The 24375-nt window shown below is 40.7% G+C and overlaps 1 pseudogene; it reads left to right on the forward strand.

The window, feature by feature from the left end:
* The window catches only part of LOC135503962 (copine-9-like), an 80576-nt pseudogene that overhangs the window by 41071 nt on the left and 15130 nt on the right, over positions 1-24375 (forward strand).

Below are 24375 nucleotides of genomic sequence, written 5' to 3' on the forward strand. Positions count from 1 at the left end.
AGGTCTGATCCAGCTGTTTTTATCTCAATATCAAATCATTTAAATGTTGCTAAGACTGTCTGGGAGTGGTCTGAAAACTAGCTGTTATTGGAAGAGAGGTTTGGAACTCTTTTTCTTATTGGTCTATTGACTAATTTACTGCCTGATGATGTCACAAGGCAGGCCAAAACTCCATCCCACCAAACAGGTTGAAATTTCAGGCAGCCTTTTCAAACAGCTCTTACACTAGAAGAGCATTATCAAAAAAACATGAGTTTGCTTTACAGAACTGTTTTGGGGTTGCAGTTTTAACAGCTAATTTGCTGCTATTCTACACGTTTTGCCATGGGGTGGGTATACTTTTTTTTTGCAGTGTTAAAGCTAATTTAATGCAATTGTACATATTTTCCTTGACTTATGTCATGTTAATATAATATCTGAGTAAGAGTCACTAACTAAATCAATGGGGGCCCCCTGGAGGTCAGGGCTCCTGGACACATGCCCCGTGTGTCCGGTCGGTAATTCAGCCAAGATTACAACAAGTTTAGATAGCTGGCTAGACTAGCTAGACTCATGTACCAATCTAAAATGTTTTTACTGATATGGGCTAATTGAGTGACTGTCAGTGAGTGACGAGAGGAAAACTACTGATGTACAACTATACTCCTCATGGTATCTCTGTGCATTCAAACTGCCATTAATAAAATCAGTGGGGCAAAAAGTACCTAGTGTCATACTTGAGTAAATGTAAAGATGCCTTAATAGAAAATAACTTGAGTAAAAGTGAAAATCACACAGTAAAATACTACTTGAGTAGAAGTAAAAGTACAACTCTTTTTTTATTTTTTATTTAAGGATAGCCAGGGGCACACTCCAACACTCAGATTACATTTACAAACAAAGCATGTATCTTTACTGAGTCCTCCAGATCAGAGGCAGTAGGGATGACCAGGGATGTTCTCTGTTTAGTGAGTCCTCCAGATCAGAGTCAGTAGGGATGACCAGGGATGTTCTCTGTTTACTGAGTCCTCCAGATCAGAGTCAGTAGGGATGACCAGGGATGTTCTCTGTTTAGTGAGTCTGCCAGATTTAGGGATGACCAGGGATGTTCTCTGTTTAGTAGTCCTCCAGATCAGAGTCAGTAGGGATGACCAGGGATGTTCTCTGTTTAGTGAGTCCTCCAGATCAGAGTCAGTAGGGATGACCAGGGATGTTCTCTGTTTAGTGAGTCCTCCAGATCAGAGTCAGCAGGGATGACCAGGGATGTTCTCTTTAGTGAGTCCTCCAATCAGAGTTCAGTAGGGATGACCAGGGATGTTCTCTGTTTACTGAGTCCTCCAGATCAGAGTCAGTAGGGATGACCAGGGATGTTCTCTGTTTAGTGAGTCCTCCAGATCAGAGTCAGCAGGGATGACCAGGGATGTTCTCTGTTTAGTGAGTCCTCCAGATCAGAGTCAGTAGGGATGACCAGGGATGTTCTCTGTTTACTGAGTCCTCCAGATCAGAGTCAGTAGGGATGACCAGGGATGTTCTCTGTTTAGTGAGTCCTCCAGATCAGAGGCAGTAGGGATGACCAGGGATGTTCTCTGTTTAGTGAGTCCTCCAGATCAGAGTCAGCAGGGATGACCAGGGATGTTCTCTGTTTACTGAGTCCTCCAGATCAGAGTCAGCAGGGATGACCAGGGATGTTCTCTGTTTACTGAGTCCTCCAGATCAGAGTCAGTAGGGATGACCAGGGATGTTCTCTGTTTAGTGAGTCCTCCAGATCAGAGTCAGTAGGGATGACCAGGGATGTTCTCTGTTTAGTGAGTCCTCCAGATCAGAGTCAGTAGGGATGACCAGGGATGTTCTCTGTTTAGTGAGTCCTCCAGATCAGAGTCAGTAGGGATGACCAGGGATGTTCTCCTGATAAGTGTGTGATTTGGACCATTTTTCTGTCCTGCTAAGTACTTGTGGATGTCGGGAAAAATGTATGTAATAAGAAGTACATTATTTTCTTTAGGAATGTAGTTGAGTAAAAGTTGTAAAAAAAAATTAAACAGTACATATACACCAAATAACTACTTAAGTAGTACTTTAAATTATTTTTACTTAAGTACTTTACACCATGTTTGTAGATTATGCCTGTAGATTATTTGTTGTTTGTAGATAATGATTATGCCTGTAGGTTATTCTACAATAAGTAGCCTAGTACTGTATGACAGAGCCACTGTTATGCCAAAATGAAAGAGAGGAGGATGGCATTGGCGTTCAACTAGTCTACAAGTAGCGCAAGACAACATTTCTTATTTTACTTGCAATATTTGCTTCTTGGACTTCACTAGATGTTGTTCTCAGTTTTCTTTTATGAAAGAAATGCATTTGTAGTTCAATTTACTCTGCCACTGTGTGACTGTTGTCTTTTTGTTGTCATGGCCTTATTGTACAGTCGTGGCCAAAAGTTGAGAATGACACATTAATTTCCACAAAGTTTGCTGCTTCATTGTCTTTAGCCCATGAAACTTAGCCCATGAAAAACAGCCCCAGCCTCCTCCACCAAACTTTACAGTTGGCACTATGCATTCGGGCAGATAGTGCTCTCCTGGCATCCGCTAAACCCAGATTAATCCGTCGGACTGCCAGATGGCGAAGCGTGATTCATCACTCCTGAGACCGTGTTTCCACTTCTCCAGAGTCCAATGGCGGCGAGCTTTACACCACTCCAGCTGATGCTTGGCATTGCGCATGGTGATCCTAGGCTTGTTTGTGGCTGCTTGGCCATGGAAACCCATTTCATGAAGCTCCCGGTGAACAGTTATTGTGCTGACGTTGCTCCCAGAGACAGTTTGGAACTCGGTAGTGAGTTTTGCAACCGAGGACAGACCATTTTTACTCTCTATGCGCTTCAGCATTCGGCGGTCCCGTTCTGAGAGCTTGTTTGGCTTACCACTTTGCGGCTGAGCCGTTGTTGCTCCTAGACGTTTCCACTTCATAGTACCAGCACTTACAGTTGACCGCGGCAGCTCTTGCAGGACAGAAATTTGACGAACTGACTTGTTGGAAAGGTGGCATCCTATGAAGATGCCATGTTGAATGTCACTGAGCTCTTCAGTGAGGTCATTCTACTGCCAATGTTTGTCAATGAAGATTGCATGCCTGTGTGCTCAATTGTATACACCTGCAGCAATGGGTGTGGCGGAAATAGCCAAATCCACTAAATTTGAATAGTGTAGCTTGCTAGCTAGCTCATAAAATTAGCCAAGTTAGCTGTGTTTTTCCTTGCATGCGATTGGCTGTGTTCTTTGGGGCCTCACACAGCCTGGGATACAGCACTGCCTGTCAGGCATCGTTCAGGGCTTAAATGCCCCACGACGGCATTGCGATCACATGGCTCCTTGATGATGTGGTTATCGTGCATCTGAACAAATGAATGGATTGTACTTTCGAGCAAACAACTATTGTTATGTAGTGATCATGAGAAATACTGTAAGTCGTGATCTCGACATAACGATGCATTTATTTATTCATATGTCCTCTCTGGTCTTCCGTAATAATAGGTTGCCTACCTGTTGCTACTCTTGCCATTCCATTTGCCTTCAGACTGGGGATGGGAGTGACAGGGAGGAGATTATGTTTCTGAAGGACATTCTCTCCCAGGTCTAATCACATTGAGACATGGTGGGCCTTTAGCTAACAGGATTTCTGCCCCGGGGCTCTGTTGTCTGCTATGACATAGTTAGACGATGTGTCCTGTTTTCTGCTGCTGCTGCTGCTATGACTTCCGTTACCAAGGAAACTTACGGTCATTTGTTATTTCCTCTCCATATCCAGATACCATCAGGATGGTGGAGACAGAACGCTCTGTTTTTCACTAACTGTTCTATTTCCTCCACAATTTACTGCCATTACTCACCATGTGTTATACAGTGCCTTCAGAAATTATGTATACCTCTTGATTTATTCTACATTTGGTTTTGTTACAGAGTTCTAAATGGATTAAATAGATGTTTTTGCTCACCCATCTACACACAAATCTTTACAAATACATTGAAAATTAAAAACAGAAATATATTTTTTGCACACCTGGATTGTACAATATGTTCCCATTATTTTTTTTTAAATTCCTCAAACTCTGTCATGTTAATTGTTATTCATTGCTAGACAGCCATTTTCAAATCTTGCCATAGATTTTCAAGCGGATTTAAGTCAAACTGTAACTAGGCCACTCGGGAACATTCAATATCATCTTGGTAAGCAACTCCAGTATAGATTTGGCCTTGTGTTTTTAGGTTATTGTCCTGCTGAAAGGTACATTTTGTCTCCCAGTGTCTTTTGGAAAGCAGACTGAACCAGGCTTCCTCTAAGATTTTGCTTGTGGTGTGTATTTGTGGATGCCTAGGGAAGCCAGGCTTCCCCAAAATATGTTCCAAAAAATGAAAAATTCTTAATTTCATTACTCTTTCTGTGTTTTATAATTTTCCTGCAATTCGCAAGAGGTTGAATGTAGCTCACCAGAGAGAGTGAAACAGCGCCCCCCAGGCCTAGATGGGTTACACATACAGAGACTATCTGATGCTGTCTGGTCAAAAAGAGTAGGACATTGTTGCCGCCCGTCTTATTGAATGCAAGGGAAGCCAGCCAGCGAGCATTTGGCCTCCCTTGATTCATTTTAAAATTAAATAATAGCCAATCTGCGTTGAGCTGAACTGTGATTATTTTAGCCAGGTAGCCTATTACAACAAAAACAGATTGTTTCGTCAACATGAAGGAGAGGAGGATGGCATTGGCGTTTCCCTACAAGTAGGGTGAGTCAATATGTTTTCTATAGTACTTGCACGAACGCACACAGACACACAAAGACAGACACAGAGAAATCAGAACCATGGACAGCCAAATCATATTTAGCTTACGTTGGTTGGACTAAATTGTTTTTGGTGTCTTAGTTGTCGCTGAATTAGACTAAGCAGAGGTGATTTGATGATGTTGAAATGGTGTTGAAATAGTGGAGGCAGAGCCTGTTGTCTTTGTGACTTGTGGTAACTCAGGTTGTAATATGGCTTGACTTCCCCACTGATAAAACCCACACACCGCTGCTGCTATGTTTATAGCTATATTCCATTTAATTTTGTCCTAAAAAACTCCTTCACCCTTGCCAATGACAAGCATACCCATACATGATGCAGCCACCACCATGCTTGAAAACAATCAGTGTTGTATTGGATTTGCCCCAAACATAACACTTTCTATTCAGGACAAAAAGTTAATTTCTTTGACACATTTTTTGCAGTTTTACTTTAAGTGCCTTGTTGCAAACAGGATGCATGTTTTTGAATATTTTGAATCTGTGCTTGAAATTCACTACTCGATTGAGGGACCTAACAGATAATTGCATCTGTGGGGTACAAAGATGGGGTAGTCATTCTAAAATCATATTAACCACTGTTGTTGAACATGGAATGAGTCCATGCAACTTATTATGCGATTTGTCAAACACATTGTTACTGTTGAACTTATTTATGCTTGCCATAACAAAGGGGTTGAATACTTATTGACTCAAGATATTTCAGCCTTGTATTTTTTTATTCATAAAAAGAAAGTGCTAACAAAATTCCACTTTGACATTTTGGGGTATTGTGTGTAGATCAGTGACACAAAATTTCAATTTTATACATTGTAAATTCAGGCTGTAACACAACAACATTTGTAAAAGTGAAGATATGTGAATACTTTCTGAAGGCGCTATAAAACACCTCATAGTTAAAACCGGGGTTTGTCATTATAATGAGGGGTGTCCATTCTGGGTCAGAATTGCAGACTGGAATAGTATTGCACTGTGTCACCTCTTTAACTCAGTGAGGACTCTCTGAGATTGTACATGGTTAGATTAGACAGAGATGTGGTGAGAGGATGAGCTGCACCAGGGGAGAGTCTCCATAGCATTTCCTTAATTCCTCTCATCCTTCTCAAAATCCATTTGATGAGAAAGTCAGAGGTCCCTACTAATGACTGGAGGAGAGGAGTGGAGAGCTGTGGACTAAGATGCAGCCCAGAGTGACCCAGGTTTATTCAGCAGTCCACCTTCACTGCACAGTAATTGACCAGCTTGCAGGGTTGACCTTGCAAGCCCCTAACTGTCGCATAGCCTCTCGCTTATCTTCTCTCACATGCTTTCACGCTTCATCCCATTCTTACACTTCTCTCCTCTCATCTGCTCTGGCTTTCATTATCCTCGCTCTCATTCACTTGGTGAATCCACTAAGTTGAATGGAAGTAAAAAACAAAGCATTAACCTTGATGTGATGGCAACTGCATTAAAGCAGAACAAAACATAAAATACAGCTGTGTGAATGTGCTATGCAGTATGGGTTGAATGCAGTCAGACTCTTCATCCCAGCGTCTGGAAGTAAAGTCTGAAGGAGTTCCTTCTCAACTCCCCTGTGGTATTTATGCTCCATACTTTCAACAAACAGTTCCTTTTAATAAGACCACGAGTCAGGCTTTTATTGCTCAATCTAATTCATACTGATTGATAAAGATCATCCATAGACACTTTTGATAGACTTAAAACAGCTGCAAATTATTGAGATATTAAACTGTCACCAACAAAAACTTAAACAATTGGCCTATAGCAAATGCAGCAAATGGCATTCATTTTCACATGCAAATAGCACAGTATAGTGCTCAAAGCATGCCATTCCATGAGAGCAGTATATATTTTCCAACTAAACCTATGAGCCCAATCAATGCTCCGTGACCACAAAATGATAAACAACAGCATAGGCTAATAAGTTTTCCGTTTTGGGGTTATGCTCAGGTAAAACAATTTGGCTAATCTATGCTGAACGAAAATATAAACACCATGTTAAAGTGTTAGTCCTATGTTTCATGACCTGAAATAAAATGTCCCAGACCTGCTGTTTTCGACTCTCTCTCTCTCTCTACCGCACCTGCTGTTTCGAACTCTGAATTCTCGGCTATGAAAAGCCAACTGACATTTACTCCTGAGTTGCTCACCTTTTGCACCCTCTTACAACCACTGTGATTATTATTATTTGACCCTGCTGGTCATCTATGAACATTTGAACACCTTTTGCCACTGTTATAATCTCCACCCGACACAGCCAGAAGAGGACTGGCCACCCATCAGCGTGTTCCAGTTCTCGCCAATATCCAGCAACTTCGCACAGCCATTGGAGAGGAGTGGGACAACATTCCACAGGCCACAATCAACAGCCTGGTCAACTCAATGCGAAGGGGATGTGTTATGCTGCATGAGACACATGGTGGTCACACCAGATACTGACTGGTTTTCGGATACACACCCCTACCTTTTTTTTAAGTTACTGTATCTGTGACCAACAGATGCATATCTGTTTTCCCAGTCATGTGAAATCCATAGATTAGGGCCTAATGAGTTTATTTAAATGGACTAATTTCCTTATATGAACTGTACCTCAATAAAATCTTTGAAATTATTGCATGTTGCATTTATATTTTTGTTCAGTATATATTTCCATTTTTCGAAGTCCTATTCTTGAAGTTCGAGGGTTATTAAATGCATTGGGAATGAGTGAAAATCTGCCAGACTTTTACTTTATTTTATGTAAAGATATAGCCTAAACATATTATTATCTGAGGCAGAAAGCAATGAGTTAGAATAAGCCTACCATAACCAACCCATAAAATAAAATGAAAAATCAATTTATGGCCGGCTATGTAAACTTTAACATTGATTTACCTGCAGTAGATGTTGTTCAAATGGTAATATAAATGTTTGTTTTCTTCTAATGCCACTTAGGGGGAAGTCATCTAAAAATAACAGAAAGGTATGCCTGTGACTATATGACTATGTATGGTAATGTCATTCATATTTAAACATCTCTTTCTGTCTCTCTCTCTGTTTCCATCTCTCTCTCTCCTTGTCTTTCTCTCTTTTACAGTGGGATTCCTGGGAAGAAGTTAGGGGCCATTATCTTCACGGCGGAGGAGCTCAGTAACTGTAGGGTCAGTATCTGACATGTCACCTATTCCCCTCTGAGCCGGAGGACACGAGTCAGACAATGTTTCAGCCATTGTTGTGGAGAAGCGTGCCAGTAAACCCCACCTCAAGAAGCATTATATGGATCCATAAAGTCTAAGATACTACTTCTTCTGTATCTCTTTGCCATTCACATACTGTAGTTGACTTTCAGGAAGGTGGCAAACATTTTTTTTTTTTTTTTTTTTTTATCCCGTCTATTTATATTTTCTATATTTTCAAAATTGTCTTGCTGTTCCCTCTTCTGTTAAATGTTTCACTTCGTCATTTGAACATTTTCCTTTGTAGTGCTCCCCTCGACACACACACACACACACACACACACACACACACACACACACACACACACACACACACACACACACACACACACACACACACACACACACACACACACACACACACACACACACACACACACAACTATCCCCAACTCCCCTGTCTAAACACTCCAGTATTAATAAGATTCCTTCATTCCTAACTCTGAGCATCTCATCCATTTGGTGACAAGTTTTAGATTTTTATTAGTATACCCATTAGCTGACACCAATAGCGAAAGCTAACCCTTCAAGCTAACCACCCATTAGCTGACACCAATAGCGAAAGCTAACCCTACAAGCTAACCACCCATTAGCTGACACCAATAGCGAAAGCTAACCCTACAAGCTGACCACCCATTAGCTGACACCAATAGCAAAAGCTAACCCTACAAGCTAACCACCCATTAGCTGACACCAATAGCGAAAGCTAACCATACAAGCTAACCACCCATTAGCTGACACCAATAGCGAAAGCTAACCTTACATGCGTCCGATACATAATGAAAAATACGTTACAGACAAAATACTTCACAATGAATTCACCTACATTTAAAAACATTAATGTGTGTGTGTTATCAGTTACACATACAGTACCAGTCAAAAGTTTGGACACACCTATACCTCAAGGGTTTTTCTTTTATTTTTACTATTTTCTACATTATAGAGTAATAGTGGACATAAAAACTATGAAGACATCAAAACTATGAAATAACACATATGGAATAATGTAGTAACCAAAAAGGTGTTCAACAAATCAAAACATATTTTATATTTGAGATTCTTCAAAGTAGCCACCCTTTGCCTTGATGACAGCTTTGCATACTCTTGGCAATCTCTCACCCAGCTTCATGAGGTAGTCACCTGGAATGCATTTCAATTAACAGGTGTGCCTTGTTAAAAGTTCATTTGTGGAATTTCCTTAATGCGTTTGAGCCAATCAGTTGTGTTGTGACAAGGTATGGGTGGTATACAAAAAAAGTCCTATTTGGTAAAAGACCAAGTCCATATTATTGCAAGAACAACTCAAATAAGCAAAGAGACGCACCCATCCCGTTAGCGGGATCATTTTCATCAACATCCGCTGAATTGCACAGCGCCAAATTCAAATTAAATTAGTAAAAATATTTAATTTTCATGAAATCACAAGTGCAATATAGCAAAACACAGCTTAGCTTGTTGTTAATCCACCTGGTGTGTCAGATTTCAATAAAGCTTTTTGGCGAAAGCATAACAAGTGTTTATGTAAGAACATCTCTCTCAGTAGACAAAATATTACAAACCGCTAGCAGCCAAGTAGATTGGTCACGAAAGTCAGAAAAGCAATAAATTAAATTGCTTACCTTTGATCTTCGGATGTTTGCACTCACGAGGCTCCCAGTTACACAATCAATGTTCCTTTTGTTCCATAAATATTATTTTTATATCCAAAATACCTCCATTTGATTGGCACGTTATGTTCAGAAATCCACAGGCTCGAGCGGTCACGACATCGCAGACACAAATTCCAAATAGTATCCGTAAAGTGCGTAGAAAGATGTCAAATGTTTTTTATAATCGATCCTCAGGTTGTTTTTACATATATAATCGTTAATATGTCAACCGGAATGTAGCTTCTTCCATAGGCGAGAGAGAAAATGGCTGTTGCGCATGAAAAACTCTGCTGGCACCCAGCCATCCACTGACGCATGGGTTCTTTCTCGCTCATTTTTCAAAATAAAAGCCTGAAACTATGTCTAAACACTGTTCGCAGCTTCAGGAAGCCATAGGAAAAGGAATCTGGTTGATATCCCTTTAAATGGAGGCAAGGCATCCAATGGAACAGAGACCTTTCAGGAAAAACAGCACTTCCTTGTTGGATTTTCCTCAGGTTTTCGCCTGCAATACCAGTTCTGTTATACTCACAGACAATATTTTGACCGTTTTGGAAACATTTGAGTATTTTCTATCCTAATCTGACAATTATATGCATATTCTAGTTTCTGGGCCTGAGAAATAGGCCGTTTCAAATGGGTACGTTTTTTAGTCAAAAAACGAAAATACTACCCTCTACACTCAAGAAATTTTAAGACATGAAGGTCAGTCAATCCGGAAAATTTCAAGAACTTTGAAAGTTTCTTCAAGTGCAGTCACAAAAAAACATCAAGTGCTATAATGAAACTGGCTCTCATGAGAACCGCCACAGGAAAGGAAGACCCAGAGTTACCTCTGCTGCAGAGGTTAAGTTCATTAGAATTAACTGCTCCTCAGATTGCAGCCCAAATAAATGCTTCACAGAGTTCAAGTAACAGACACATCTCAACATCAACTGCTCAGAAGAGACTGCGTGAATCAGGCTTTCATGGTCTAATTGCTGCAAAGAAACCACTCCTAAAGGACACCAATAAGAAGAGACTTGCTTGGGCCAAGAAACATGAGCAATGGACATTAGACCATTGGAAATGTATCCTTTTGGTTTGAATCCTGTCCAAATTTGAGATTTTTGGTTCCAACTGCCGTGTCTTGGTGAGACGCAGAGTAGGTGAATGGAGAATCTCTGCATGTGTGGTTCCCACTGTGAAGCATGGAGGAGGAGGTGTGACGGTGTGGGGTGCTTTGCTGGTGACACTCATTGATTTATTTAGAATTCAAGGTCACTTAACCAGCATGGCTATCACAGCATTCTGCAGCGATACGCCATCCCATCTGGTTTGAGCATAGTGGAACTGTCATTTGCTTTTAAACAGGACAATGACCCAAAACACACTTCCATGGTGTATAAGAGCTATTTGACCAAGGAGAGTGATGGAGTGCTGCGTCAGATGACCTGGCCTCCACAATCATCTGATCTCAACCCAATTGAGATGGTTTGGGATGAGTTGGACCGCAGAGTGAAGTAAAAGTAGCCAACAAGTGCTCAGCATATGTGGCAACTCCTTCAAGACTGTTGGAAAAGCATTCCTCATGAAGCTGGTTGAGAGAATGCCAAGAGTGTGCAAATCTGTCAAGGCAAAGAGTGGCTACTTTGAAGAATCTCAAATATAAAATATATTTTGATTTAACACTTTTTTTTGATACTACATGATTCCATATGTGTTTTTTCATAGTTTTAATGTCTTCACTATTGTTCTACAATGTAGGAAATGGTATAAAATAAAGAAAAACCCTTGAATGAGGTGGTGTGTCCAAACCTTTGACTGGTACTGTACATGTCAGTACATACACACAACAAGTAGGTCACATGGAGAAGAGGCGGTGTGCCGTGAGGTGTCGCTTCTTCTTTGTTTTTTGAAACCAGGTTTGCTGTTCACTTGAGCAATATGAGATGGAAGGGAGTTCCATGCAATAATGGCTCTGTATAATACTGTACGTTTCCTTGAATTTGTTCTGGACCTGGGGACTGTGGAAAAAAACCTCTGCTGTCATGTCTGGTGGGGTAATTGTGTGTTTCAGTGCTGTGTGTAATTTGGCTATGAAAACAATTTGGAATTTCCTATACATTGTTGCTTATAAAAACAAGAAGTGATGCAGTCAGTCTTTCCTCAACTCTTAGCCAAGAAGACTGACTGCATCACTTCTTGTTTTTATCAGCAACAATGTATAGGAAATGCATAGTATTGATATTAGCCCTCTGATTACAATGAAGAGCAAGACGTGCCGCTCTGTTCTGGGCCAGCTGCATCTTAACTAGGTATTTTTTGCAGCACCTGACCATATCACTGGACAATAATCAAGATAAAATACAATTATAGCCTGCAAGACTTAATTTGTGGAGTGTGGTGTCAAATAAGCAGAGCATCTCTTTATTGCAGACAGCACTCTCCCTATCTTTACAACCATTGAATTAATATATATAAATATATAAATAAAGGTAAAAAAATAAGTATATATATATATATATATATATTGACCATGACGGCTTACAATCTAAGGTAACTCCAAGTAATTTAGTCTCCTCAACTTGCTCAAGAGCCATACCATTCACAGATTCAGCTGAGGTCTAGGACTTAGGGAATGATTTGTAACAAATACAAATCTCTTCGTTTTTGAGATGTTCAGGACTCAGTTTATTACCGGCCACTCATTCCAAAACTGACTCCGACTCCTTCTTACTTGTTTCAGTGACTTCATTATCTGTGGTTGCTGACCTGTATAGTGTTGAATCATCAGCATACATGGACACACAGGTTTTGTTTAATGCCAGTGGCAGGTCATTGGTAAAAATATAAAAGAGTAGAGGGCCTAGAGAGCTGCCCTGCGGTACACCAGACTTTAAATGTTTAACATTAGAGACGTTTCCATTAAAGAAAACCCTACATGTTCTATTAGATAATAGCCATATCGTGGATTCACGGCTGAAGTTGAAAGCCATAACATTTAAGGTTTTTCAACAATAAGTTATGGTCAATAATATCAAGGGTTGCACTGAAATCTAACAGTACAGCTCCCACAATCTTCTTAGTATACATTTATTTTAACCAATCATCAGTCATTTGTGTCAATGCAGTACATGTTGAGTGCCCTTCTATAAGCATGCTGAAAGTATGTTCATTTGTTTACAGAGAAATAGCATTGTATTTGGTCAAACACAATTTTTCCCAACAGTTTACTAAGAGCTAGCAGCAATCTGATAGGTCGGCTGTTAGAACCAGTAAAGGCTGCTTTACAATTCTTGGGTTGCGGAATGACTTTGGCTTCCCTCCAGACCTGAGGATTAACACATTCCTCTAGACTTAGATTAAAGATATGACAGATAGGAGTGGCCATAGTCAGCTACCATCCTCAGGAGATTTCCATCTAAGTTGTCAATGCCAGGAGGTTTGTCATTATTGTCATTGTTGGTATTTCCTGCATACGTTTGACCTTGGCTTCATAATACAGTTTTTCTTGTTTTTGTTGAGTTTAGTCATATATTTTCAACATTTGCAGTAAGTCAGACAGACAGACAGACAGACAGACAGACAGACAAGAAATGTAGAGGAGCGTGGGCGGAGCTCACTACTCTGTCAGTGAGAAACTGGCTGCTAAGGGATTTCCCATGATGCCCTCTCTTGCTGTCAGACCCCTCTGCTGCCTCTGCTCATTACAGGGGCTCCACACGTCATGCTTCAGTCCCGTTGCATCTCCCCAGGGATCTGTCCTACTCCCCAAAACAGAGCAGTGTACCGATCAACACATGCACCACCACCGACACCATAAACAGCCATACATATTGATGAGCCTCAAGCTAAATAAATAGTCTCCATGCAATGTGATTAATTCTGTACACTCTTAGAAGAAAAGGTTGCTTATAGAAACAAATAAGGGTTCCATCTCTTGTTTCATAAATGGAACCCCTAAAGATTCTATATAGATCCCTTTTATACCTAGGGGTTGTTCTTGACTGAACATGAATGGTTCCATATAGAACCCTGCATGGTGCCATTTATGAATTGTGGTTACTACTATTAAATAGTAATACTTTGAGCTAAGAACATAATTGAATAAACAATTTAATAATGGACAAAATAATACCAGCATCGTTTTTAGAATTTATTATTATATTATGCAAACATACAGTAGTTTAGAAATATGAACAGGTGGCCAGGGAGGCATCTCTTTGTTTGAATGATAACCCACGTCAACACTAGCTGACTTCTTTACAATACAATATACTGCCCATTAGTTACAGTGAACAACAAGTGTGTCTTCTGCTTTCAACCCCTCCTGACAGCAGACCTCACACAAACAGTTGGATTCGAACTTGCCACCTTTTGGCCATAGGTCCAACTCCTGCAACAGGTCCAACTCCTGCTACAGGTCCAACTGCTAAGCTGTTGGACTACCTGCTTGACTGGTTCCAGATAATGAGAAAAAAGAAGTGATAGATAGCATGAGTAAATCTGCCAAAATGAAGACAAAATGCTATGCAGACACTTAATTATTATGTTTAGAAGAACAACTTACATGTAGTCGTTGTCAGCAGCAGCTGAAAGAAATCCTCTGATAGTGACTATAGATGGTGTGTTAAAAGTCATGTAATGATTAACTAGGTGATTGGATCAGACTTATTATACGTCATTTATTATGTCAATATATACCAACCTCCTCTCAGTCTTCAAATGGCTTCATGAAACAGGCTAGTCCCCTCACCTGACTCCACAGTGAAATATTGAAATAAAAGGAAAAGTTAGCTCATTTCCAACGTCAGGCTGGGTCTGTAACTCTATCTGCCTATCTGCCATATCACTAGCTTGTAAAGTGGCAAATTAAAGTAGCCTTTTCTGTTTAGCTTATCTAAGTTATTCTAATAATGTTTAAACTTTATTTATCTTGCCTATAGTTTATCATATGATTTTGGCTTCGTGTATTTGAATAAAATAATAAACTTTGCTGACCTTAAAGTGGAGATGACAGCATTTTAGCAACATGAAATCTTATTCAAATCTGTTCATAACCACCCCCAGGATGAATATTACCCTTTTTGTAGACAAGTTATTTATCTTGCTCCTTTGCACCCCAGTATCTCTACTTGCACATTCATCTTCTGCACATCTACCATTCCAGTGTTTAATTGCTATATTGTAATTACTTCGCCACCATGGCCTATTTTTTGCCTTAACTCCCTTATCTTACCTTAGATGTGGTCATTTTCACATTTTCATAAATTCTTATAACGTTTGGGAATGACAAAGGCATTTGTGAAAATTCTATAGCAATTTAGAGTGGTAAAGCTGCTGCGCTTTTGGACAATTAATAAACACTGCCATAAATAAAACCTAATAAAAACATAGGTTTACAAAACCAAGACACGGGCCAGTGCGCCATAGCCAATCAGAGCTACAATAGGCCTATGTGCACACACGGGCCTGCCATCATTCACTTTGAACTGGACTTTGTGTTTCCAGGCAGTAGGCCCTGCCATCATTCACTTTGAACTGGACTGTGTGTTTCCAGGCAGTAGGCCCTGCCATCATTCACTTTGAACTGGACTGTGTGTTTCCAGGCAGTAGGCCCTGCCATGCTTGTCCCACCCACTTTTTAACAACTGAATGGGAACTTGCCTGCCCGCCCATGCCAAATACGCAAGCCAAGGGGTGTTAAACTCAATCAACGCACAGACCATATTGAAATAACACAATGAATTTGCAGGCCAGACAAACACTATTTAAAACATTTTAAAGGGGCAACTGCGACCCAAACTGGTAATTGTTTTATTTGAAAAAAAAGATCCCCTTTTATGAAGTCCGCTGATGTACATGGGATGCTGTATTCAGCGTTTTAACATATTAAAACAAAAGAAGAGATAAGTCATATTTGTCCAGCCTTTGATGCTATGCTTGCAGATGTGCATAATATACTGCGTCCCTAATCAAAAAGTATTTCGTAATTTCATAACTAGGGGCGGCAGGGTAGCCTAGTGGTTAGAGCGTTGGACTAGTGACCAAAAGTTTGCAAGTTCAAATCCCTGAGCTGACAAGGTACAAATCTGTCATTCTGCCCCTGAACAGGCAGTTAACCCACTGTTCCTAAGCCATCATTGAAAATAAGAATTTGTTCATAACTAACTTGCCTAGTTAAATAAAGGTAAAATTAAAACTAACAAATGTTGTTGTAACATTTAAACATGTTTTGCACTGCATGGATTTTTAATTGTATTTTTTCACCTTTATTTAATCAGGTAGGCTAGTTAAGAACAAGTTCTCATTTGCAACTGCGATCTGGCCAAGATAAAGCATAGTAATTCGACACATACAACAGCACAGAGTTACACATGGAATAAACAAAACATACAGTCAAAAAAAAGAAAACAAAAAGTCTATATGCAGTGACTGCAAATGAGGTAAGATAAGGTAGTTAAGGCAATAAATAGGCCATGGTGGCGAAGTAATTACAATATAGCAATTAAACACTGGAATGGTAGATGTGCAGAAGATGAATGTGCAAGTAGAGATACTGGGGTGCAAAGGAGCAAGATAAATAAATACTGTATGGGGATGAGTTAGATAGATGGGCTGTTTCCAGATGGGCTATGTACAGTTGCAGTGATCTGTGAGCTGCTCTGGCAGCTGGTGCTTAAAGCTAGTGAGGGAGATATGGGTCTCCAGCTTCAGTGATTTTTGCAGCTCGTTCCAGTCATTGGCAGCAGAGAACTGGAAGGAAAGGCAACCAAATGTGGAATTGGCTTTGGGGGTGACCAGTGAGATATACCTGCTGGAGCGCGTGCTACGGGTGGGTGCTGCTATGGTGACCAGTGAGCTGAGATAAGTCGGTGCTTTACCTAGCAGAGACTTGTAGATAACCTGTAGCCAGTGGGTTTGGCGACGAGTATGAAGCGAGGGCCAACCAACGAGAGCGTACAGGTCACAGTGGTGGGTAGTGTATGGGGCGTTGGTGACAGAATGGATGGCACTGTGATAGACTGCATCCAATTTGTTGAGTAGAGTGTTGGAGGCTATTTTGTAGATGACATCGCCGAAGTTGAGGATCGGTAGGATGGTCAGTTTTACGAGGGTATGTTTGGCAGCATGAGTGAAGGATGCTTTGTTGCATTATAGGAAGTGGAGATGCTTAATGTGAGTCTGGAAGGAGAGTTTACAGTCTAACCAAACACCTAGGTATTTGTAGTTGTCCACATATTCTAAGTCAGAGCCGTCCGGAGTAGTGATGCTGGATGGGCGGGCAGGTGCAGGCAGTGATCGATTGAAAAGCATACATTTAGTGTTACTTGCATTTCAGAGCAGTTGGAGGCCACGAAAGGAGAGTTGTATGGCATTGAAGCTCGTCTGGAGGTTAGTTAACACAGTGTCCAAAGAGGGGCCAGAAGTATACAGAATGGTGTCGTCTGCGTAGAGGTGGATCAGAGAATCACCAGCAGCAAGAGCGGCATCATTGATGTATACAGAGAAGAGAGTCAGCCTGAGAATTGAACCCTATGGCACCCCCATAGCAACTGCCAGAGGTCCGGACATAGGCCCTCAGAGTTCAGTGTGTCAAATCGATCAGAGAAGTAGTTGGTAAACCAGGTGAGGCAATCATTTGAGAAACCAAGGCTGTCGAGTCTGCTAATAAGAATGTGGTGATTGACAGAGTCGAAAGCCTTGGCCAGGTCGATGAATACGGCTGCACAGTATCGATGGCGGTTATGATATCGTTTAGAACCTTGAGCGTGGCTGAGGTGCACCCATGACCAGCACTGAAACCAGATTACATAGCGGAGAAGTGGGATTCGAAATGGTAGGTAATCTGTTTGTTAACTTGGCTTTCGAAGACCTTAGAGATACAGGGTAGGATAGATATAGGTCTGTAGCAGTTTGGGTCTAGAGTGTCACCCCTTTGAAGAGGGAGATGACCGCGGCAGCTTTCCAATCTTTGGGAATCTTAGACGATACGAAAGAGAGGTTGAACAGGCTAGTAATATGGGTTGCAACAATTTCTGCAGATAATTTTAGAAAGAGAGGGTCCAGATTGTCTAGCCCGACTGATTTGTAGGGATCGCCGGTGCCGTTGAATTCAGCATTGCTGTATGGTGCACTCAAAATATATTGTAGTTGAGTAGCCAGCCTAGGCTACTGCTCAAATGTTGCTGTAATTGGCCTACATGTTTCTGCTTTGCATGGTGTTTTGTTAAAGATTTAGTCATTTGGTTATTCGTTGTCAAGCTTTAAAAACTGATGCCAGACTGCAACATTATAGTAGCCTTTCCCTTGAACACACAAAAGCAGCGCAATTGAAATTGAATTCAATGCATTTTTTGTCAAATATAACATTTTTAACTTCTTATAAAGTTCGTTTTGAAGCGTAGACTGGGAATTTGTTATTTTTTACTGATATTATGATTATGTTTGTTTCATATCTGCAAAGTAGATAAAACGCTGTCAGTTCCACTTTAATACCTTGAGAAGTAATGTGCTTATTGATAGGCTACTTGCACGTTGGTTCAACCACCGTTTTTTTCTCCTGCTTCTAGCTTTTAATTTGCAACAGCACAGGTTTTTATAAACCTTGCTGTTTTCATCTCAGACCTTGGCAACAATGTTTAAAAATCTGAATTTGATCTTCTTCCTGCCATAGAGCTCTAACGGTGTCAGACGGCGTTTTATGACCAGCTGAAATCATGCAGCAGCATCATTAATATGGATATAAATGTCAAACAAATTAAAAGGGAATGTTAGCTGTCATTTGAGTTTGATGTGATTGGGTTAGCTTTTGTTTGCTGTTGATTTCTAAAATCCCCTTTACACTCTGAGGTACACTCTTAGAAAAAAGGGTTCCGAAGGGTGCTTTGGCTGTCCCTATAGGAGAACCCTTTTTGGTTCCAGGTAGAACCATTTTTGTTTCCATGTGGATCCCTCTGTAAAAATGATTCTACATGCAACCCAAAAGGGTTGTACCTGCAACCAGAAAGGGTTCTTCAAAGGGTTCTCCTATGGGGATAGGAAAAAAATCGATAGGAAAAAAAGGTTCTAAGAGTGTAGGGATAGAACCCTCAACGTTCTTTGGCTTCACTGGGTATGTATACAGTAAATACTGTATAAAACCTGTTTTAGTAAAGGGTTCTTTAATCTCACCAAAAGGTTCTATATATTATAAGAGTTTTTGTAAGAGTGTGTGGTGTTGCTTTTTCATTTCCACTTAAAGTGGAGGTTGGATCGGAGTCACAATTAAAGCTAATCGTGTTTCCTGTGGTTATTATGCTGTCCGACAAGCTTTAAATGTTGAAGATCAGAACATTTGTTGTACTTTAGAGCTGTTGTACAGAAGACTATTCTTTAGGGTTATACTTGACCCATGAGTAATATCCCAACGGGCACAGACGTCAATTGAATGTACAGTTGAAGTCGGAAGTTTACATACACTTAGGTTGGAGTCATTAAAACTTGTTTTTCAACCACTCCACAAATTTCTTATTAACAAACTATAGTTTTGTCAAGGTTAGGGCATCTACTTTGTGCATGACAAGTAATTTTTCCAACAGTTGTTTACAGACAGATTAACATTATTGTTATTTTATTATAGACAATTTTTTACTTTAGTTTATTTAGTAAATATTTTCTTAAACTGCATTGTTGGTTAATGTCTTGTAAGTAAGCATTTCACTGTAAGGTCTACACCTAATGTCTTCGGGGCATGTGACAAATCAAATTGTATTTTATTTGATGTTCCACGTTGGTTCAACGTAATTTCATTGAAATGACGTGGAAACAACATTGATTCAACAAGTACAGTATGTGCCCAGTTGGCTGTTTATGGTGTGCTACGGTGAGATGCTATGCAAAGGTTCTCTGTTGATGTTCTTCTCCAGGACATTGCTACCATGCAGCTGTGTGCCAACAAGCTGGACAAGAAAGACTTTTTTGGGAAGTCTGACCCCTTCCTGGTCTTCTACAGAAGTAACGAGGATGGAACGTGAGTGTAGCATCCAAGGAAATGTCCTAGTTTCATCGACATCTTCATCTTTCCTATGCTATACCACAGTATGTAATGTAGTCTGTGGGTTCGGTTCTAGCTCTGAGTATCATTTGTCCTCATCTTGGGATTGTCTCTAGTGATTGCTAGTGATATCACCTAAGTACATTGTGAGTTCCTCTCTGTAACTTTCTCTTCAACTCTGTTCCAGGTTCACTATCTGTCATAAGACGGAGGTGGTTAAGAACACACTGAATCCTGTGTGGCAGCCCTTCACCATCCCAGTGAGGGCCCTCTGTAATGGGGACTATGACAGGTTAGAGTGGAGAGGACAGAGGGACAGTATGCTTTGGGTTGCATGACCAATGATAGTCACACCCCCAGCCTGAAGGACAATCTTTGACTATGTTGTGTGAAAGGATTGTGGTCATAAGCACGTCCATAAAAAATGTGTATGAATATTCTCCCAGTTACCTTTATTGACAGCGTTTCAATACACAAGGACCTTCGTCAGGTCAGGTACGTTGTAGGATATCAATAACGTTGAAACATTGGGACACTTTCTGGGGGAACCAATGGGGGACCTCTACGGTACGAGCAGCAGAATGATGACTTCAACTGTCAGTCACTGGGGGCGATCAGAATAATGCCAGCAGTCGGCCCTGGTTTCCTAGGGGCCAGCACTGGTGTTATTGGGATTGACTCAGAGTATTCACACCCCGTTACCACACCATTCACTGTCAACGATGCTGATGGAGTCTCTGTGAGTCAGTGTTGTGTTGACAAGACAGAAGCCTACCTCTCATGAACATGTATCAGAATGTCACCTTTTTCTTTAGAAGGAATAGATCTATGGTGGTTGTGTCAAAGGTCACGTTGAACAAATTAAATACTGTGAGCTCTGAAAGTATTGGGACAGTGACACATTTTGTTGTTGTTTTGGCTCTGTACTCCAGCACTTTGGATTTGAAATGATACAATGACTATGAGGTGAAAGTGCAGACTGTCAGCTTTAATTTGAGGGTATTTCCAATATTTTTTTTTCTGTTTCCCGTCCTAGAACAGTGAAGGTGGATGTGTATGACTGGGACAGAGATGGAAGGTATTTTTTGTGCGCTTTTTGATTTACACATGAATGTCTAATGCTTTGTGAATGTGTCTCATGCCGTCAGTTATTCTTTCCTGCAGCCATGATTTCATTGGTGAGTTCACCACAAGTTACAGAGATTTCTCACGTGGACAAAACCAGTTTAATGTCTATGAGGTGAGCCACAAATGTTTGTTCATTTTCAGTAGCATGCAGTGCATTCGGAAATTATTCAGACCCCTTGACTTTTCCCACATTGTGTTGCATTAGACTTTTTCTAAAATGGATTAAATAAAACAATTTCCTCATCAATCGACACACAACACCCCATAATGACAAATCGAAAACAGGTTTTTTGAATGTTTGGCAAATGTATTAACTTTAAAACAGAAATACCTTATTTACATAAGTATTCAGACCCTTTGCTATGAGACTCGAAATTGTGCTCGGGTGCATCATGTTTCCATTGATCATCCTTGATGTTTCTACAACTTGATTGGAGTCCACCTATGGTAAATTCAATTGATTTGGAAAGGCACACTCCTGTGTATATTTTGCACGCCCAATTTTTCAGTTTTTGATTTGTTAAAAAAGTTTGAAATATCCAATAAATGTCGTTCCACTTCATGATTGTGTCCCACTTGTTGTTGATTCTTCACAAAAAAATACAGTTTTATATCTTTATGTTTGAAGCCTGAAATGTGGCAAAAGGTCGCAAAGTTCAAGGGGGCCGAATACTTTCGCAAGGCACTGTATGCATATGTGGTTACTATTGTCATGAATATCCTTTCCGTTTTGTTTGTTATGTTGCACCTTGAATAGATGTGTACATCCATGTACACATTATGAAAAATATCTACCACAAGCATTTTAAGTTCATATTGCTTTTACAAATAACTACTTACTGTGTTTTCTTATCAATGCTCTCATTTTTCATAAACCAGGTTCTAAATCCGAAAAAGAAGGGCAAGAAAAAGAAATACATTAACTCTGGCACGGTAAGTACCTTCCATGGGAAGATGGATGGAGCCAAATACAGGACCATTCTGGAAGAAAACCTGATGGAGTCTGATCTGACTGCCAGCTTCACCATTGTAATGATTTATATGGGTCACTAATGTCATCATACTATCCTCCCCCCCCTCCGCCCCCATCACTACTATCATCAGGTAACACTGCTGTCCTTCAAAGTGGAGTCGGAATATACGTTTGTGGATTTCATCCGAGGCGGGTGAGTGGAATGTTAATTAGCCCAGGGTCAATTACGCCTATGCCTGTGTGGATAAACAGCTTGGGAACCCCCGTGATTACAGGCCTTGGACTTACATTGCTTCATCTAACCAGTTAGTCAATTAGGGTCATTGCAAGAGTAATATAACAACTACTCAATAAACTATTGATCAACGTCCTGGTTGAAGAGGTTTGGTTCTCGGAGGGCAGTATTCTAATTTGGATCAAGTTTATCTTTTTAATGATTTTCAACCCCTTCTTTCCCAACAGGACACAACTCAACTTCACAGTAGCCATCGACTTCACTGCTTCTAATGGTAAGTGGAGCTCATGGCGGTCATTTCCCATCTAAAACATTTAAACACACAGTAGATGAATTTCAAATGCAATGCATACTAATTACACTACATGACCAAAAGTATGTGGACACCTGCTTGTCGAACATCTCATCCCAAAATCATGGGCATTAATATGGAGTTGGTCCGCCCTTTGCTGTTATAACAGCCTCCACTCTTCTGTGAAGGTTTTCCACTAGACGTTGGAACATTTCTGCATGGACTTGCTTCCATTCAGCCACAAGAGCATTAGTGAGGTTGGGCACTGATGTTGGACGATTAGGGCTGGCTTGCAGTCGGCGTTCATATTCATCCCAAAGGTGTTTGATGGAATTGAGGTCAGGGCTCTGTGTAGGCCAGTCAAGTTCTTCCACACCAATCTCGACAAACCATTTTTGTATGGACGTCGCTTTGTGCATGGGGCATTGTCATGCTGAAACAGGAAAGGGCCTTCCCCAAACTGTTGCCACAAAGTTGGAAGCACATATTCATCTAGAATGTCAGTGTATGCTGTAGAGTTAAGATTTCCCTTCACTGGAACTAAGGGGCCTGAACCATGAAAAACAGCCCCAGACCATTATTTATTCTCCACCAAACTTTACACTATGCATTGGGGTAGGTATTGTCGTTGGCACTGCCAGATGGTAAAGACTGATTCATCACTCCAGAGAATGCATTTCCACTGCTACAATGTCCAATGGCGGCAAGCTTTACACCACTCCAGCCGATGCTTGGCATTGCGCATGGTGATCTTAGGCTTGTGTGCGGCTGCTCTGACATGGAATCCCAATTTTATGAAGCTCCCGACGAATGGTTATTATGCTGACATAGCTTCCAGAGGCAGTTTGGAACTCGGTAGTGAGCGTTGCTACTGAGGACAGACGATTTTTACGCGCCACGCACTTCGGCGGTCCCGTTCTGTGAGCTTGAAGTGGCCTACCACTTTGCGGTTGAGCCGTTGTTGCTCCAATATGTTTCCACTTCAAAATAACAGCACTTACAGTTGACCGGGGCAGTTCTAGCAGGGCAGAAATTTGACGAGCTGACTTGTTGTGAAGTTGGCATCCTATGATGGTGACATGTTGAAAGTCACTGAGCTCTTCAGTAAGGCCATTCTAATGCCAATGTTTGTCAATGGAGATTGCATGGATGTGTTCTCAAATGTACACACCTGTCAGTAACGGGTGTGGCTGAAATAGCAGGATCCACTAACTTTAAGTGGTCTCCACATAAATTTGTGTATACAGTGTATTTAGGTCATTTATGCACATATTAAATAACAGGGGTATACTGTAGGTCACTACATGCATCAGCAGGGATCAGACATGGATCTAGCTTCATTTCAGTTGTAGCTATGTGTGTGTCTGTTTTACCTAACCACTGTGGCTTTGTACTGCTTGCTCTTTGGGGTTTTAAGCTGGGTATCTGTAAAGCACTATGAAAATTGTTGGTGGTAAAAATGGCTTCATAAAATCATTTTGATTCGTTGAATTTGTGCTGTGTGACAGGTGACCCGTCTCAGCCCACCTCCCTCCACTACATGAACCCGTACCAGATGAATGCATATGCCATGGCCCTGAAGGCTGTAGGGGACATCATCCAGGACTATGACAGTGACAAGCTCTTTCCTGCCTACGGCTTCGGAGCCAAGCTACCTCCCGATGGAAAGATATCCCACGCATTCCCTCTGGTTAGACACACACACACTGCTATGATTAGACACACTTTCAGTCCCAAACCCAGAAGGATGTACACATCATGTACCAGATTACAGTAAAACACGTCTTGTATCATGTATCAGATTAGAGTAAAACACCTCTAGTATCATGAATCACATTAGAGTAAAACACCTCTAGTATCATGAATCACATTAGAGCAAAACACCTCTAGTATCATGAATCACATTAGAGCAAAACACCTCTAGTATCATGAATCACATTAGAGCAAAACACCTCTAGTATCATGTATCACATTAGAGTAAAACACCTCTAGTATCATGAATCAGATTAGAGTAAAACACCTCTAGTATCATGAATCAGATTA

Source organism: Oncorhynchus masou, chromosome 18, assembly GCF_036934945.1.
Source record: "Oncorhynchus masou masou isolate Uvic2021 chromosome 18, UVic_Omas_1.1, whole genome shotgun sequence".
Taxonomy (NCBI): Eukaryota; Metazoa; Chordata; class Actinopteri; order Salmoniformes; family Salmonidae; genus Oncorhynchus; species Oncorhynchus masou.